This window comes from Schistocerca nitens, chromosome 1, assembly GCF_023898315.1.
Source record: "Schistocerca nitens isolate TAMUIC-IGC-003100 chromosome 1, iqSchNite1.1, whole genome shotgun sequence".
Taxonomy (NCBI): Eukaryota; Metazoa; Arthropoda; class Insecta; order Orthoptera; family Acrididae; genus Schistocerca; species Schistocerca nitens.
Window position 1 is genome coordinate 279,177,124 of NC_064614.1, and position 6,151 is coordinate 279,183,274.

At 44.9% G+C, this 6,151-nt stretch overlaps 2 non-coding genes across 2 annotated transcripts; one reads left to right on the forward strand and one right to left on the reverse strand.

Moving 5' to 3' along the window:
* Positions 1–4,026: 4,026 nt before the first annotated feature.
* Trnas-cga (transfer RNA serine (anticodon CGA)) lies at positions 4,027–4,101 on the reverse strand. Its single transcript has one exon. It is a non-coding gene; the product is annotated as a tRNA-Ser (tRNA).
* Positions 4,102–4,438: 337 nt separating this feature from the next.
* On the forward strand, positions 4,439–4,513 carry Trnas-cga (transfer RNA serine (anticodon CGA)). Its single transcript has one exon. It is a non-coding gene; the product is annotated as a tRNA-Ser (tRNA).
* The last annotated feature ends 1,638 nt before the right edge of the window (positions 4,514–6,151 follow it).

The window sequence follows — 6,151 nt, forward strand, 5'->3', positions numbered from 1 at the left end:
TCTTTGGATGTCCCCCTCCGAGAAAAATAAATTGGAATTATAACTTATTTGACCCTCGTGTAGTGTTTGAGACATTTCAATGTCTTCACTTGAAATGTATACCCTGTAAAAGAAACTTGTAACCCTCAACTAATAACGATAAGTAAGAAAGTCCTAATTCACACATAGTACCGTCTTTCAGAAGATTTCACTAACGCAGAATGTTGGAAATGTTTTAAAGATAAAGCATAAATATTAGCGGTAGTGGGTAGTAGCACAGTTCGTGATCCACAAGACGTGATAGTCGGCAAGACTCAGCACAACCAGGAGCACCTCTGAAGATGTCAAACGTCAGGGATAGAAGAGTTCCATGGACCATGGCCATACAACCCGGACGAATTCTCGGCAGCTGAATCGTGCGGTCGTGAAAGCCTTCATTGTATGATTAGACGTGATAGTACTATTAAAACTGTTTAACACAGACGTAAACGTTATATGAAAGCAATTGCAATTAATAACTGATCATAAAAATACGTACTGAGATCAGGCAGGAGTCGCCAAATTGTAACGTGTTCTAAGTTCTAGGGGACTGATGACCTCAGTACTCCCATAGTGCTCAGAGCCATTTGAACCATTTTTTTTTTTTTTACTAAAGTAAACCTATCTTGCCCTGATAAGAAGAAACTGTGCCTTATAATGAAAACAGTGATGATTCATGTAAATATAAGAAACCTAATCGAACGAATAAAATAGTTTATTTGAGTAGAATACGCAATAAATCAGGCAATGTATAGAAAGCAGGCATAGTAGCATTAAATGTACAAGTTAAGCCCGCAAAGTCATTCATAAAATTCTACCAAAGTTGAACATACATGATTCCACTTAATATAAGTACATCATAAACATACAGAAAGAATAGTACATTGCATTTTTGCAGTGCACAACGCGTGGTTTGTAACCCAGAAACGAATAAAATGATTCTGAGCACATCGATATGCAACAGAAAACATTTGTTAAATCGAATAGAATGGGAGAGTGATTTAGTTATATGACCTGACCTTCAGTTCGAATAACTAAAGACGTATTCAGTACTACACTTCATAAGACAAAGAACCAATAGTGATAACCCTAAGCACAATTCCGCTCGCGCCCAAAATGGCGCTTTACTTGGTTAAATAGTAAAAACCCGGACTTATAATATGAACACTGCACGCCGCTGCTACGAAAACAAGACGTCAGCACCTCGCTACGGCAGAAAAGAGAACACAACTCGAAGTGCAGGCGCCTTTGAAACCAGTGTCAGCATGGCCAGAGGGCGGGCTGCGCTCTCATTGGTGTACAGTACGGTAAGTAGTGGCCACAGGACTCCCCACAAAAACCACAGACCCTACCAGCCAACCAAAGTTTTGGAATCTAAGGTATAAAATAAGTCGCTACATACAAGGACAAATGTAATTGAGAAATGAAAGTAGCAGCTTATCACGTAACTTTCAAAGTCAACTGTACCAGGTTAGAGACAAGCCTGGGAAGAATCTTGGAACATTCTAATGCGTCAGTACTTCTCTAGGAGGAGAGGAGGAGCAGATTAGTGTTTAACGTCCCATCGACATCAAGGTCATCCGAGACGGAGCACAAGCTTGGATGAGGGAAGGACGGGGAATGAAATCGGCCGTGCCCTTTCAAATGAACGGTCCCGGAATTTGCCTGAAGCGATTTAGGGAAATTACGCGAAACCTAAATCGGGATGGCCGGACGCGGATTTGAACCATCGCCCTCCCGAATGCAAGTCCAGTGAGCTATCCACTAGCATTTCTCAAGAACTGCTAGCCAACAACAGGGCCACCGTACACCCCACTCCGTTTACTTTTACTATTACACTACTGGCCATTAAAATGGCTACACCACGAAGACGACGTGCTACAGACGCGAAATTTAACCGACAGCAAGAAGATGCTGTGATATGTATATGATTAGCTTTTCAGAGCATTCACACAAGGTTGGCGCCGGTGGCGACACCTACACCGTGCTGACATGAAGAAAGTTTCCAACCGATTTCCCATACACAAACAGCAGTTGACCGGCGTTGCCTGTTGAAACGTTGTTGTGATGCCTCGTGTAAGGAGGAGAAATGCCTACCATAAGGTTTCCGACATTGATAAAGGTCCGATTGTAGCCTATCGCGATTGCGGTTTGTCGTATCGCGATATTGCTGCTCGCGTTGGTCGAGATCCAATGACTGTTAGCAGAACATGGAATCGGTGGGTTCAGGAGGGTAATACGGAACGCCGTGCTGGATCCCAACGGCCTCGTATCACTAGCGGTCGAGATGACAGGCATCTTATCCACATCGCTGTAATGGATCGTGCAGCCACGTCTTGATCCCTGAGTCAACAGATAGGGACCTTTGCAAGATCAAGAACCATCTGCACGAATAGTTCGACGACATTTGCAGCAGCATGGACTATCAGCTCGAAGACCATGACTGCGGTTACCCTTGACGCTGCATCACAGACAAGAACGCCTGCAATGATATACTCAGCGACGAACCTGGGTGCACGAATGGCAAACCGTCATTTTTTCAAATGAATCCAGGTTCTGTTTACAGCATCATGATGGTCTCCGTGCCGGCCGGGGTGGCCGAGCAGTTCTAGGCGCTACAGTCCGGAACCGCGCGCCGTTATGGTCGCAGGTACGAATCCTGCTTCGGGCATGAATGTGTGTGATGTCCTTAGGTTAGTTAGGTTTAAGTAGTTCTGAGTTCTAGGGGACTGATGACCTCAGAAGTTAAGTCCCATAGTGCTCAGAGCCATTTTAACCATTTGATGGTCTCCGTGTTTGGCGACATCGCGGTGAACACACATGGGAAGCGTGTATTCGTCATCGCCATACTGGCGTACCACCGGGCGTGATGGTACGGGGTGCCATTGGTTACACGTCTCGGTCACCTCTTGTTCGCATTGACGGCACTTTGAACAGTGGACGGTACATTTCAGATGTGTTACGAACCGTGGCTCTACCCTTCATTCGATCCCTACGAAACCCTACATTTCGGCAGGATAATGCACGACCGCATGTTGCAGGTCCTGTACGGGCCTTTCTGGATACAGAAAATGTTCGACTGCTGCCCTGTCCAGCACATTCTCAAGACCTCACACCAACTGAAAACGTTGGCGATGGTGGTCGAGCAACTGGCTCGTCACAATACGCCAGTCACTACTCTTGACGAACTGTGGTATCGTGTTGCAGCTGCATGGGCAGCTGTACCTGTACACGCCATCCAAGCCCCGTTTGACTCTATGCCCAGTCGTATCAAGGCCATTATTACGGCCAGTGGTGGTTGTTCTGGGTACTGATTTCTCAGGATCTATGCACCTAAATTGCGTGAAAATGCAATCACATGTCAGTTCTAGTATAATATGTTCGTCCAATGAATACCCGTTTATCATCTGCATTTTTTCTTGGTGTAGCAATTTTAATGGCCAGTAGTGTACTTTTTAATATTTGTTTATGTTACTGTGTATTCTGGTTTTCTTATCTTACAAGGAAACATCAAAGACTAGACCTCATATTTTAAGGAGAAAATAGAAGACCCGCAAGACTTCGGCCGAAGTAATCGATCCTGCCCGAAAATTTTGGCCATAATTCTCATTGCAAGCAGTTATGACTTTCTGAAAGTATAACTTTTAAAGTTTCACGCGCACAGGTTGTTTGTCACTCTCTCCCACTGCAGCCGCCTAATGGCCGAGTATGAAGCACTGAACAGCGGAGTGACAATCACAGTCCTCCTATTCGTGGGATGTAGAAGGCGAGGGGAAAGAAGGGGATGCTGGTCCATATGACCAATGTCTTTTGAAATCTTGTAAGACAACACATGCCGTTAGTAAATTAACGCGTAATACCTGTATGTCAACATTACGCACGTATACGTTCAATATTATTTTGACAATATTCTCGAACTGATATTGTGCAGCTATGATTACGCCCAAAAATGAAAATGAATAAGCACAAACAACTGACAGATTGAAACTTCCTGGCAGATTAAAACTGTGCGCCCGACCGAGACTCGAACTCGGGACCTTTGCCTTTCGCGGGCAAGTGCTCTACCAACTGAGCTACCGAAGCACGACTCACGCCCCACGCCCGGTACTCACAGCTTTACTTCTGCCAGTACCTCGTCTCCTACCTTCCAAACTTTACAGAAGCTCTCCTGCGAACCTTGCAGAACTAGCACTCCTGAAAGAAAGGATATTGCGGAGACATGGCCTAGCCACAGCCTGGGGGATGTTCATTCTGGAAACATCCCCCAGGCTGTGGCTAAACCATTTCTCTGCAATATCCTTTCTTTCAGGAGTGCTAGTTCTGCAAGGTTCGCAGGAGAGCTTCTGTAAAGTTTGGAAGGTAGGAGACGAGGTACTGGCAGAAGTAAAGCTGTGAGTACCGGGCGTGGGGCGTGAGTCGTGCTTCGGTAGCTCAGTTGGTAGAGCACTTGCCCGCGAAAGGCAAAGGTCCCGAGTTCGAGTCTCGGTCGGGCGCACAGTTTTAATCTGCCAGGAAGTTTCATATCAGCGCACACTCCGCTGCAGAGTGAAAATCTCATTCTGGAAACTGACAGATTACTATGAAATGTAGTTAACGTATTTCAGTTTTCCCTGTAATCATGCCAATGACGTTGAAAAATAGCGCATCCTCTGCAAATGTACTTCACTTTAAAAGTGCCAGCTTTGAAATCCAAAGAAAATGAGCACTCCATCGATCTTATTATTTAAACAGATCTGTGCTACTTTCTTAATGACACTCATTCGTTTCATTGTGAATCGCAACACAGAAATTTTCAAAGCCTAGAGATCTCTGGCAGCAGATACAGGTTAGAAACAGTGCACATTGACACTATGAGCAATGCATGTGAACCGTAAATTTACTTTCAAAACCTTTTCTTAAGAATTTACTTTACTTACTAGTGATGCATCAAGAACAATAACACATTTATTCACCCTATGTAAGCGTGGAAGTAGTTGCCAGTGGGTAACTGTTGAAAACAAATTAAATTTCTTTCAAGAAATGGAAATTTTATTCCTAAAAGCCCTTTTTTTAAAACAGATTTAAAATTATAATCAGGAAGAACCCTCAAAGTATCAAGTTACAATTTTATTCAGAAGCAGAAAGAACAAATATTGACAGTATGAGCTTACGGGCTGAGAACCTTGCCGCTTCCTTTTGACACGGCCGTAGTCACGACCGCTCACAACAACCTCTGAAAGACTACACTGGTGGAAATCTGCAACACACCAGATTACTTTAAACTAAAAATTTTAACAACTCACACAAGCACATAAACTATGTACCCCGTAGGAGGGATGGAAATGGTACAAAACACTAACATTAACCGAGCGAGGTGGCGCAGTGGTTAGCACACTGGACTCGCAATCGGGAGGACGACGGTTCAATCCCGCGTCCGGCCAACCTGATTTAGGTTTTCCGTGATTTCCCTAAATCGCTCCAGGCAAATGCCGGGATGGTTCCTCTGAAAGGGCACGGCCGACTTCCTTCCCTAATCCGATGAGACCGATGACCTCGCTGTTTGGTCTCTTCCCCCAAAAACCAACCAACCAACTAACATTAAAAAAAATTAACTTACCACCGTAGGTGCAACTTGATTTGTAGAAAAAAACTCTTGCGGTGGAAGGGTGGCAACTTTATATACTAAAATGAGCATTTAAATAAAACAAAGAAATATTTGTCCGATCTTGGCTTTAGAAAGTTTTTACCAAGAAAAGAGGTCGCTCTTTCTAATTTCTCAAAGAAATAGCACTCCGCCTTCAGGCCACGAGTGGCCTACCGGGACCATCCGACCGCCGTATCATCCTCATGGAGGATGCGGATAGGAGGAGCGTGGGGTCAGCACACCGCTGTCCCAGTCGTTATGATGGTATTCTTGACCGAAGCCGCTACTATTCGGTCGAGTAGCTCCTCAATTCGCATCACGAGGCTGAGTGCACCCCGGAAAATGGCAATTGCGCATAGCGGCCTGAATGGTCACCCATCCAAGTGCCGACCACGCCCGACAGCGCTTAACTTCAGTGATATGACAGGAACCGGTGTGACCACTGCGGCAAGGCCGTTGCCGCTTCTGATTTCTGAGCACGAGATAATTCATATTCCATATTGTTTTACT